Raw genomic sequence first — 13,525 nt, forward strand, 5'->3', positions numbered from 1 at the left:
GAGGAGGAGCCAGGAGAAGTGATTGAGAATGTTTCCTGGATTTTCTTTCCCTTTGCTGCCCCTGCTTGCTCCGGCCCTACTCGCCAGCAACTACTGAGATATTTCAGTTACAGATTCCGAACTCAACCGTTTACCTGTCATTGGCATGCCCCATCTTTACCTGCAGGTGGTTCTGGTATCAGGCTATATCTAAGTCTGAGAGTTGTGTTTCCCGGTGTGTACGAATAGCCATGAATTTAGGGTCATGACCTCGGCTATCAGTATCACATAGACTTACTCCTTTTTTTAGGTCTGCTGTGTCCCTTCAGGTAAGGTCAAGAATAATCACACTTGCTAAGTGAGCTTTCGATTAGCACGAAGAGTTCTTTAGACAAAGAACTTTGCCAGCCAACTTACCTAACTAGGATTTAAAAGCATTGTTTTGCTTTCTGTGGTTTTTTACGGGGTGTGCGTGCATATGTGCACGTCACCTATTTATATGTAATGGTCCTGGTTTTCCATTTGTGTTTGTCACATAGAATTTTATTTTCAAGTAAACGGAATAACTTCAAAACCATATTCAGTTACAGAAAAAAGTAACAACAAATGTAGCTCAGAAAGCAAATACATGTGGCAAAAGCTGTGATGAAAAAAACGAGATGTTCAGATGTGTGCCTCCAGGGTCTGCCGACCTCCCAGACCTCCAGCCTCCACTCTGCAGAGCATGGACACGGACAGTCAGGGGACCACTGTCCTGGCTCCCAGCTTGCCTTTCCTGTTCTTGCTTCCATCCTCATCCCAGGCTCCCTGGAGAGGGGGTCTTGAAGGCTTTAGAACATGTTGGAGAAAAGCACTACTTCCTATGGAAACACCCGCCCTGTCCTATCTTCTTCCCCAGTTAGCACGAGGACCTGACTGTAGAGTCTCCAGTGAAAAGGCTCCTCGGAGACCCTTCAGGCCCTTACTCTTCCCGTTTTGAAACATGTAGGTGCTGTTTAGGGGTGAGTGTACCTTACTGTCAGGAAACTCCTAAGACCCTGCAGGGCTGAGAAGGCTGGATGAATTGCAGCTCCTTTTAGGCCCTGGGCTGTGAGAAGCAGAACTGTCAGGGCCCTGGGAGTTTCTTTTGATAGTGTTAACTCCACTCACCAGTCTAGGAAGGCACTAGCTCAGGGCTAGAGAGGGAGAATTTTCAAGAAACTATCTTTGAGTATCTGAGAAGGGCATAAATCCAGCAGAAAAGCAGAGGAGGCAGGAACTCTCAATAGTCAAGCAGTTTACATTAGAACTGGGGATAGAGAAGTCAACAAAACGGACAGGGACCCTGTTCTAGTGGTGATGACATCCTAGTAGCAGAGACACAGAGTAAACAATCGGTAAAAATACATACAGAATAATACCAGATAGTGATAACAGATATGAAGAAAAATTAAGCAGCCTGAAGGGATTAAAAATGAGCATCTATGAGTGTCTACAGGGTGTGTGTGTGTGTGTGTGTGTGTGTGTGTGTGTGTGTGTGTGTGTACAGACTGCTAGTTTTGTTAGAGTGGTCATAAAAGTCTTTTTTCATGGGAAGACACTTGAGTAGAGACAGGTTGAAGTATTTCCTAGTTAGAGATTGTTAAGTGGCTGAATATGGGCCAACTTCAGACCACAGATGTGATTTGCCTGGATGACATGCTTGGCCGGCATTTCACACAAAATCTGGATTTGGGACTTCCTTAAAATCGTTCTAGAAGCAACACTGGTCCCACTGGACAGCACTTTACTGGAGTGAGTGACAGCTGCCAGCCTTGGATGAGCCACGTGCTTGCTGACTGGCCTGATTCTCTCATGTACTTTACGTGTCTGGCCCTACATATACTTGAGTTTGCTGACGTTGGTAGTTAGATCAGAAAGCAAAACAAAAATAGCCTCCAAATATTATTAGCAAAACAGGCTCTACTATGTTTTAACAGACACATTTGGAAGACTGTGCTATGGCCTACTTGCAAAATGCATCATTCAGTCAATAAACATTTTTGACGTAGAGACGAAAATAACCAGGATGATGAAAGCAATGTCCCCTGCCCTCAAGGGACTCACAGTCAAGTGGGCAAGACAAATATTTGAAGAAAGAATCACAATGCTATGAATGACAGAGTGCTAAAGGAGCACTGGGTTAAGAATTTAACTTGGCTGAGTGGAATGGTGGTTATGGGGGTGGGGGAAGCATTCTAGAAGAAAAAAGCATGAACAGATGATGGAGATGAAAGAGAACAGGGGACTACCCCCTGTGACTGGAATTCCCCCCACTCCATCCTCACCCATTGCGCTACCCTCTGCAGTGCCTTCTTTCTCTAGAATTTTGATATTTCCTTTCTTACAAGCTCACCTTTGTTGAAGGTAAAGCCAAGAGGCAGGCAGCTTCCCTCCCCTGTTCTTGGAGAGTTTGGGGCAATGCTGAAGAAGAGGGTGGGAGCCTGCTTTGAATTTTCCACTTGTCTCCTGTGAAATGCCTCAAAAAGTCTGCTAACCAGTGGTCCCCAGTACTCTCCGTGTATCAGTGTGAAGTGGCACCAGCAAGGTTCCTGGTATTTAGTGCTGCGTAACAAGCCACCACAACATGTAACGTCCTGAAACAATTTATGATTATCTCTAGGCTCTATGTGTTGACTGGACTCACTTGGGCGGTTCTTCTTGGGGTCTTTTATGTAACTGCAGTCTGAAAGGGCTGGGACTGGAGTTATCCGAAGGCTCAGCTAGGGCTGGATGTCCAGCATGGCTCCTTCATTCGTACGTGTGGTGCTCTGATGCCTCTCTTTGTGGCTCTCGGTCAAAGCAGTCATGGGACAGATCAAAGTCAAAGGGATGGAAGGATAGACCCCATCTTCCATGTGGAATGTCATGTATGTACTAAGAGAAGGAACTGGTGGCAACTGTAGAGACATACTACCTCAGTCAACATGGGGGGACATCTTCCCAGTTCTCAGATAATTTCTGGCAATGTCAGGTCACTGAAGGGAGTCCCTGGGCTGAACTTCTTAGGGTTATTCCTTCTGAAGGATTGTAGGGGTTGTTACCTGTGAGATGTTACTAGTAGACATCATTAAAATCAGAAGTCAGCAGCGATATTTGGTTAGCCTTCCTGTTCCTCGGTACGCTCCTCGCTCCTCAAAAGGAAAATTAAACTCTACTTGCCAGTTGGAAGTATTCTAAAAGTTCTCTGAGATGACCATGCAATATGGAGGAAAGAATATGGCCAATGAGACACAGACTCATTTTTAGGTTTGGCCACACGAGGTAGCCTGGCCAATTTTTACTCTTTCTGAGAAACATTTTGTTTTTCATTTGCAAAAAGGGGATAATAATATATCATTTGTTCTCAGGACTGAAGGGATTGATGTACGTCAAATGCCCATCATAGTCATTAAGTAAATGGCTGTTGAGGCATTGCTGGAAATGCCAGAATATGATGTTCCTCAAATGAAACTTATATCATTCCTTCCTTCATTCATTCGTTCATTTTTTTCAGCAAGCCTGTAAGGTGTTTTGAATGGGTAGGCAGAGGGGAAAGTGATGAGCAGCTGCAATCCAAGAGAAAAACTCTTGGTCATTAAAGTTATTCCAGGCATAGCAAAGGGACCTGGGGCTGGCCTTCCCTGTCAATGGCTTCTCAGGGCACCGTTATTAAGACTCAGAGCCAGCTGAAGTGGACCCCGGCCCCAGCCCCAGTGCTTTCCCTCTGACCTCCTGTGTGGAGTGAAGAGCTGATCCACGATGCTCTGAGTGTATGGCGGGAAGTGCTCTCAGGATGTTTCATGTGGGGGCTCCCTTTCCACTCTCTGCCCCTCTGGTGACCAATAACACCACCAAGAGAAACTTGGGGAGAAATATCAGCAAACCCGGACCCCAAGTCGTCCCGAGGGTCATTGACTCACGGTCTTAGGACTTACTTCAACAGCCTCAGGATCTAAGGCTGACTTCAGGGCCCCGGGGCCTGGCATGTGGTGCCTTGGTCTCCTCCATCTTGTTTTGTTTTGTCTAAGGCTACATGCCAGGCACCAAGATGGAGGCACTGCCCTCAAGATCACAGCATAGGGGGCATGACAAGCAAATCACCAACGTCTAGTGTAATCAGGGTTGAGAGATGGGGCTGAGGGTGTGGGAAGGGGTGTGATGGGGAGGCAAAGAAAGCTTCCCAGGGAGAGCCCTGGGAGAAAAGGGCTCCTATCGTGGTTCCACCACTGGCCCATGAACAGAAACACCCTGAGGCCGGGCCCTACTCTGCAAAGGGCACTCAGTAAGCCACACAGCACCAGGTACCAGGAAGTAACACAAATCAGTGGAAAGAAAGATGTGTATGAAAGCTCCAGAGTTTGGAAAGGACAGGATGAGCTCTTCCAACATGGGGAAATGCTTTCAGCGGTTCCTCTCCCTATACTATCAATGACCAGGGCGCTGGCAGCCCAGAGCACTTTTGAATGAAAGAGTCAAATGAAACTTTTAGAGCCTTCTCTTCCTCTTCGTAGGATTCTATTGAATTTACATGACAGAAAACTCAAAATATCTGTGACAAAAGCCAGATAGGACTCAACTTCTCTAATCACATGAAAGAAATGTGAAGTAGACAATACCAACCAATATTGCCTTTCCATGAGAATCAGGGGCTCAAGTACCTGTTACTGCGGTGTGCTAATGATGATTTCCTATTTCCCTTATTCCCTGCATGCTTATTAATTGGAATGTTGTGAAGAACAGTTGCCTTTTCTTTCTTATTTAATCTTTTCACAGGTCTTTTTCTTTCTTCTTTTCTTTGAATAACACTTCCTTTGTGGCACCACAAAAGGCTCCCAGGCTACTTTTTATTTTCCTTGTTCCAACACTGGAATCAACCACTTGTCCAAGAAACCCTGGTTTCTTTTATCATAGAACGGTATTTCAAAACCAAGATCTAGGCACTAGGTTGCTACTGGGATTTCATTGCTTCTGGGACTTATAAGTAGTCTTGGCTTGGAGAGATAGATAAATCGATAGCCATATTTGTCTATTTATCTATTATAACTCATGCAGACACAAATCTATATTTATTTCTGTTTCTATTCCTCTGTGTGCATGTTCAAAAAATCATGAGTTTACCGTGAGACTTTCTTCTTCAACACAGCACAATAGGGTTCTTCTTACCATTACCTTTTGTTTATTTGCAACTTCTGTTCCTTCTCTGACAACAAGAAATGTGGCCCTCCTTACCGCATGCATTGTAAGATTCTCCTAAAATTTTCTCAAAATGGCTGTAACTTTTTGCATTCTGATCAGGGTGTTAGTTGCTCTTGAATACACATCAGCATGTGCTATTGCAGCATTTAAAATTTTAGCCATTTCAGTAGATATGTAGTAGTATCTCCTTGGGATTTTAATCTGCATTTCTTAGATGACTGATGATGTCGAACATCTTTTTTTTCTTTTTTTCCTTAGACAGAAAGAGTGACAGAGAGAGTGCATGTGCAAGCTGGGGAGATTGGCAGAGGGAGAGAGAGACAGAATCTTAAGCAGTCTCCATGCTCAGCACAGAGCCCAACACAGGGCTCAGTCCCACAATCCTGGGATCATGACCTGAGCTGAAATCAAAAGTTGGATGCTCAACTGCCTGAGCCACCCAGGAGCCCCTGTTGAATATCTCTCATACTTATTCGCCATCTATATATCTTCTTGGTGAAGTGTCCATATCGTTTGTTTGCTCATTTTTTTAAAATTGATGTGTTTGTTTTCTTTGTTTTTCATTGCTGAATTGTGACAGTTATTTATATATTCTAGACAAAAGTTTTTTATTGGATATATGATTTGCAAATATTTCCTCCCAGTGTGTGGCTCTTTCTGTTTTCTTAATAGTGCTCTTCATAGAGCAAATATTTTTAATTTTGATAAATTCCATTTTCTTTCATGTCATATGTTCTTGGATTCATGTTCAAAAATTTGGCCAAACCCCAGTTGTGCAGATTTCCTCTCATCTTTTTCCCCTAGAACAGCTATAGCTTTATATTTTACATTCTGTCTACGATTAATTTTTGGTTAGTTTTTTATAAAGTATGAGGTATTTGTTGAGTTTTTTTTTTTTGTCTAAACAACTGAAAAAAAAACCAACAATTCCATTTATTAAGATAGGAGATTCTGCGAAAGGAGTTGAGATTATGCAAAATTTTCAATAGACTATCCCCTTTACAGTCTTGTACCTCCCTGTCACCCTCTTCTGTATTTGGTGCTTCTGAATACAAGCCTTCCCTTTCACTTTCACTGGAGAATAGAACCTGGCTGTCAGTCGTGGGCAATGGAGCATTTGGCTGCTGGCACGTCTGCATGGGGATAGAGGGAGGTGGGATATGAACACACATCTGGGATTTCAAGCCGTCCAGGCACCTTTTTTGCGTAGCCTTACCCCTGGCCATGGGTCCCTGTGTTTTCTGCTGAGTTCTCCAGGGCACATACGTGTACTTCTCCTTGGTGTCCCCTTGGGTATGAATTGTAGGTTTAAGCTTCTTCTTCTATCACATCAGCCACCACTCCACCACCTGCTTTACATCTTCCAAAAATGTGAACAAGTCTCTCCTTTTCCTTTTTTACTCCTTTACCACTATTTTGTTGGAGGAGATAAGGGAATGTGTTCCATCCGTCATTTGTAGCTGTCCAGGCAATGTTTGGAAAAAGGAGGAAGATAGGGTGGGGTGTTAAGAGTGGATGATATGTGATTTGGGGAAAAAATGTCAAAATATATTTTTATATTTGGAAAGCAAAATGCCTTTGTCACATAATAATTCGAAAACTTAACCACCATAGTTCTTTTTCTTGTCTGACGTGATATGCAGGAAATAGAATTTATTTTCTGAACACACAAAACCCACTGGTCAGGGTAGGAGTCAGAGGTGGAGGGAAGGTGTCATGAGATTTTCAGGTTTATCCAAAGAGGCCATGGGTTTAAAAAGGTTGCAAAGCACTGCAATAGTGAGATGGACTGGTTTCTGAGGAAAGGTGAGAAAAGAAAACCATTAACTCCAACTGTCACTCTTCCAACTGAATATTGAAACCACTAGGGAAAAAATTTTGAGTGAGGTTAACAGTCATAAGCAATGTTGGTGTTTTTGAGGTTTGCCTGTGAATCGCCATTTAGCTGTACCACATGCTTCCTAGAGATGTAATTAATTGTCATATTGTAAAGCTTTCAAATGTGTTAAGTTGTGTGTTACACGGGGCTAACTTATGGCAAGGTTTCTGTTTGTTTAGATTAGTGGATTTATTTGTTGCATTTTGGGTTAGTGGACAGAAGATTCAGGAGACTGGAATTTTTATTCTACTTTCACAGTGATGGTTTATAAACTAAGTATTTTATCGTTACGTCTTTGTATAAAATACACTGCGTGCAAGGGTGATTTGGCTCGAAATTTGTTACCCATGGACTGCCAAGGTTCGTTTGGCCGATTGACCGACTTGACCAACTAGGTAAGTGTCTTTCTCCTCCTTCCTTCTCTATATCGAAGATAAATGAGGGCATGAAATCCCAGGTGATAGTTACTTGTTGTAGTGTTAGTAGTCATGACATTAATGGTAGTGGTAGTCTTACTACATAGATCACTCCTTAATGTAAGAGGGGAGATGAATTAAGGAGACCGGGGCATTAAAAGCAGTGGGTCTAGAGGCAAGAAAGCTGATTTTGAGCCTTAATTCTGCCAGCTCTGTGAGCTTGGTCGGGAAGGCTTAAGCTCTCTGATCTTCAGATTCCTTGTTAATAAAATTGAGATCACAATGGCTACCTGACAGCATTGCTTTGAGAACTAAAGGAAATAATTTTAAGAACTGAGACTGTGCCTGGCATTCTGTCCCAAAGATGATGGGAGCCACTGTAAATTTTTAAGTAAAGAATAATACAATTAGGTGTACGTTTTAGTAAAAGTGAAGGGTAAGGCACAAAAGACGGGACAATGAGCCTTGAAGCAGGGAAACCGGTGAGAAGATGATACTATAGCTGAAAAATTACAGAGCTTAAATCAAACAGAAGAAGCAGTGGAGAGAATGAGATCTACTTGGGTGAGACAGAGGGGCTCACTCTCATTCATCTTTGTGCCCCAGCATTGAGCACCATGCTGGCCTACAGTAGGGGCTGAGCAAATATTTCCCTTGATCATAGAATTGCCTCCATTTGATTGCACGTCATCAAAAAAGGTAATAAGGTGAGAAATTGTGTGATTCTCACTGATAGGTCTTTCTCATGTTTCCTATTCTCTCCAACTCTCTCCTTCCTTTTGTGTACTTGCACTTGGGGACATGAGGCATTTTGCCTTCCTGTCCTTGGGAAAGTGGCAGCATAGGAGAAGGTAGACTTTTAAAATGCTGTGAAATTAACAAGTGACCATTTTTCAAAAAAGCCTCTTCCCATTTGGAAGAATACATGATGAATCAGAGCCAGTGTCTCCCTCACAGAGGTAAACAAAGATCTCCTATCCTGAGTGATGGAGAGCTGCAGAGGGTGCATGACGAGACCTGGTGGCTTTCTCGAGCAATTGTGGGGTTGGAGGGAGGGGGGGGTGAGCTGAGGATTGAGAAAATGGGATAAGTTTGGAGGTAGGAGAGCAGAGGAGACCCAGGCTTCTGTCCCTGGGTGGTGCCTGGGGGTGTGACGGGGGAGATGCGAGCCCCGGGCCTGGCCACCAGCCTGATGGGGAAGCTTAACTGTGCTCCGGGTGGTGTAAACCTCCAAGAGTTCCTTGTGTCAGAGAATAGCATTGCAACAGCACATGAGTCTAGGACTGGAAAATGCAAGCTTTCCCCAGATCAGAGCAATGCCCTACAGTGGAATTTTCCCACACAGAAGTGTGACTCAGAGGAGAGTCAGGATCTTAAAGAGGCTTTAATGATGAGAATGGCAGGGTAGGGCCGGAGGGTGCCATACTGGCAGCAATGACCAATGACTGAGGTCTAGAAGGGAACCAGAACCTCTGAGTGGATGATAGCGTAGATACGCACTGACAACCAGATATTCTCTCCCTTTCCATCCTGACACCTTGACTCGATGAGTTCTGTGAACCTTGCGGCCCCCAGAATTCTGATGTAAACTTGGGGCAAGCCAGGGAGTCTGAATTTGAATTAACTCAAATTAAGTCTTTACCATCCAGGAGTGTGGGGACTCACCATAGAAATTGAATTCAGTTATAAAAACACAAAAAAGAGCTCTTGGACACATTTTGTCAATGGACATTCCTACTCCTTAGATGAATAACTTTTTGTACATATTCATAGAAGTGCAGTAGGCATTGATCTTAAGTTGCTGCATGAATACATTCTACATGGCAGAGATATAGGTTCAATCCAGGAACCCAATTTCCAAGAGTATTGCCAAATTGGAGCCTGATAAGGATGGACAGAGAATAAAAATCAGACAATATGAGAAATCCTACTAAGACCTGGGATCCTTAGTCGGGACTCTCGCAGTTTTCTAGCATTCAAAGAGAGCAGTGAAGACCAAGGCTGGACTTCCTGCAACCTTTCTGTAGCACTGGCTGTTTCCCAGGCACTGTCTCAAGCCCTTCATAAAATTTAGCTTTCAGTTTTTACAACAACCAGAGCAATAAGTACTATTACTATCCCCATTTGCCAGGTGAGAAAATGGAGATGCAGAGAGGGTACATCATGTGCCCGAGTTCCTACAGCTGGTGAGTGACAGAGCCAGGATTCAAACTTACTTCTGCTCCAGAGTTCATGGCCTCACCTCATTCCCTGTCATGTTCTAATTAGTGTGAGAAAGAACTTTATTTACAGTTGGAAAGGAGCATGGGCCACAGAAGCAGTGATTTCACTGAAAGTGGGTTAGGCAGGTGTCATGGTGGGTATTGACAGATTTGAGGTTCTGGTGGAGAGTCTGAGGTCTCTGATTCTGAACTTCTAGGAGGCCAATATTCCCCTGAGATTTCTTGCTGGTTAGTCAACATTTTTAAAAATTTGGTTTGAAATAAGCTTTTCCTCCCTCAAGAGGCATAGGAGACTTGCTTAACAAAAAGCAATAAAAATCTAGCTCAGGTGATGTCGTTCTCACTCTGTGTACATAATCACCATTTGAAGTATCCTACTGAAAAACAGCAGGTCTTTTGGAAGTGAAAGTATTTTATTTATATAGCTACAGAGCTCATAGCGGATGACTTTATGAAATTATTTCCGGTTCTTCTATACTTAAAAAAATTTATTTTTTGGTGAGGGGTGACTCTATCTCCTGATTGTTGATTCCAGTGGCTGAATTTCTTGGGGTTAGTTTCTCCTACATATTTTGGAATTTGGGCTTGAGAGCTCATTTTGGGGGGTCCTCCACCCACTCTCCCTTCTTCTATACACATTCACTTGCATCTCACATACTTGAGATGATCACTGTCAATCTAGTATTCCATCTCATTATAATATTGGGAAGGTCACACTTGGTGATCCATGAAGATCTGTCCTGTAGGAATGTCAAGAGTTTATGGCACTTCTGGAATGCATTCAGAAAGTCCATGAGGATGATGACACGACTCCAGACTCCAACTTGCTTCGTGTATACACTGCCTGCTTCAAGTATGCAACTACCTAAAAATCAAGAAAAGGATTGCATTGTGTTTTATTTTTTTTTTTAAATTTTTTTTAACGTTTATTTATTTTTTGAGACAGAGAGAGAGACAGAGCATGAACGGGGGAGGGGCAGAGAGAGAGGGAGACACAGAATCAGAAGCAGGCTCCAGGCTCTGAGCCATCAGCCCAGAGCCCGACGCGGGGCTCGAACTCACGGACCGCGAGATCGCGAGATCGTGACCTGAGCTGAAGTCGGATGCCCAACCAACTGAGCCACCCAGGCGCCCCTGCATTGTGTTTTAGACTGAACGTTATCAACAGAGGTTTACCATTTTGGAAAATCAAATTACTGACGGTCTCTCCACTTAGGCTTTTGAGTTGCCAATACTGCGCACTCCATTCTGCTTTTGTAGCCGTCTTATTCACTGTGATTGCTACACAGAGTGTAAATATCTAACAACTTCCTTACACCTTTCGGTGTGACTGTGACCAAGCATTTACATGTGGAAATGATACATTTCTTTCCTTCTATTTATCCTGTATATTAAAGTTAGACTTCTGTTGATTTTTAAAAATCTGGGTGTAGGTAGGTTAATTTATTACAAATTAAATTTCATTTGGGCCAGAACAGAGGGCATTACGATATATTTATTATAAAATGGAGGTTTGAGGATTTAAAGAGCATTCATTTTGTTTTGAGTTTCTATCATCCCCCAAACCTCAAAATGAAACCAAGCCAAAACCTCTCAATTATAAAACCAGGGCTTCCTTGAATCTTGACTCAGATTTACTAAAAGAATATATGACACTTCGCGAAAGTTGGTGAGAGGTTAAGTTTTCCAGGGAGGGCAGCGTGAAGCCCATATCAGGTGTAGGAAAAACCATTATAAAATAAAATTTTACTCTCTCAGAATATTTTCAGAAACTTTCTATTTAGACACCATGTGCTGAAGAGCAAATTCAAGAAGCAAGTGCTGTGGTAAGCCTGCAGTATTCACACACATTGATATTAGAGTATTTATGTATTTTTTCCTTCTCTAATTCTCTTAAGTAGATGAGCTGATATCAGAGGATAAATTCTAGCTTCCAGATCGGTGAGATGAGACAGATGACCTTCCTTTGTCAAACTCAACATTACTTTCCATCTATTTACTGGAAGTTCTTTGTCTTTTGTCCTCCTTGAAATACCTTTTCTCTCTTTATCTCCATGCTTTCAAGTCCTATATTATACTTTGAAAGAATGAATCGGCAAAAATGTCTTATGAAAAAAGGGAAGCAACACTTAATGAGTGAAGATCCATCTCGCCAAATAATAAAATGCATTATAAAGCTATACTGAATAAAATGGCATGTTAAAGGTACGAGAATAGGTACAAATGAAAGAGATATTACAGAAGCAAACTCTATCAAAAATCCATTGGAAATGAGTAGAGAAAGATTATGAAATGAAGGGTGAGTATACAATAGATAAAATTTTGAGAGCAAATTAGATTCTCACTATATGTCATGCATTAAAATAAACCTAACAGAATTAAAAGGTATTTTAATGTAAAAAATAGCAGAAAAATATGGATGATCAGTGTGTGATCTCAGGGAAATAACTATAAGCCAAACCAGAGAGCAAACCAATGGAGGAAATCACAAAGGAATAGATGGATCAGATTAATGACTTTAAATTTTGTTTTTATTTGTAGAAAAGTAATGCCTGCTTGCTTAGTACTTATGCTATGCTGATGAAATGGTCTCCAGACCCTACGAACATGTGTCTCCAACAGGAGCACATCTGCTGCCTACAGATGTCCAGGTTGTGTCCCATACAAGGGAATGGCAACTAAGACAGTGACATTCACATTGGAGACATATTTAGTATGTTTCTGTATTTTTATTATAACTTCCTTAGGTTTCAAAGAGAGGCTATTTGTGTATTTGTTATAACAGTTCCCTAACTAATCAAGTAAAATATCTTTTCGTAATAGAGTACATACATACCGTTTTGCTTTGACTCACAAAGAAAGAACAAGTTTAACAAACAAAAGACTCTCTTGATGTAACAATTAACAAGGCTTCTACTACTGGAAGCTGCTCTTCACAAATTTCACAAGCTCATCAGAAAATATCTTAAAATGAAAAAAGGAAAATTTCCAATTGGTAAAATGTAGCTAAATTTCATGTTTCATTTTGTAGTTAACAGTATTGTCATTTGTTTATTTTACTAAAATGACATTGCAGAGTTTCCAATTTAAGCCTATACTTTCAGTGACTCACTATAGAATAAGTAATATTTATTTACCATTAGCACATAATGATCTAACTGTATCACAGTCATTATCATGCTGTGAAAATTTTATCATACAATTTTAATTGCTGTTAAATCTTAAGGGCTCACTACATAAATATAATTTTAAAATATTACACATTCTAAAGGAAATGTATTAAGTGATCACATTATCTCTGCCCAGATGCTCAAAACATAAGAAAATAGTTCATCGTATCAGAAAAACAGAAAGTGAGAATCCACTATACAATAAAATGAAAAAAAAAAAAAGTTTGGATCATTGAATGCCAGGGGGAAGAAAGAAAAGGAAATGAGTAGCCTCAGAAGATTCCAGCACAGACTTCACAGAGAGGGCAAGAGGTGAATTTACCCTCTATTTCCATGTCAAAAGAATGGATGAATTCTTCTTAAAAAAGTGAGAGAAGAAAAAAAAACATGTAGAATCCATTAAATGAAATACACTCTCAGTTGATCTAGTTAAAGTCCATGTATTTGAATATCGAAAGCAAAATCCTCCTGTTGAGCATCAAATAGGACAAATTTATCTCCCAGAAGAAAGCACATGTAGGGAGTCTTTGGAAACTTCGTACATAAGAATTCTGACAAATGTTGAAAATAAAAATCCTAACTCTTGTTACTTTTATTTTAAGCTGAAAGAATTCTTTAAAAAAAAAAAAAAGTTATGTAAATCCCTTAAAGAAAAAAAAAACA

At 41.4% G+C, this 13,525-nt stretch overlaps 1 non-coding gene across 1 annotated transcript; it reads right to left on the reverse strand.

Annotated features, from left to right (window-relative positions):
• Positions 1 to 4,318: 4,318 nt before the first annotated feature.
• Positions 4,319 to 4,450, reverse strand: LOC111556434. The gene has a single exon (XR_002735906.1). It is a non-coding gene; the product is annotated as a small nucleolar RNA SNORA71 (small nucleolar RNA).
• Positions 4,451 to 13,525: the final 9,075 nt, after the last annotated feature.

This window comes from Felis catus, chromosome C2 (genome assembly GCF_018350175.1).
Source record: "Felis catus isolate Fca126 chromosome C2, F.catus_Fca126_mat1.0, whole genome shotgun sequence".
Taxonomy (NCBI): domain Eukaryota; kingdom Metazoa; phylum Chordata; class Mammalia; order Carnivora; family Felidae; genus Felis; species Felis catus.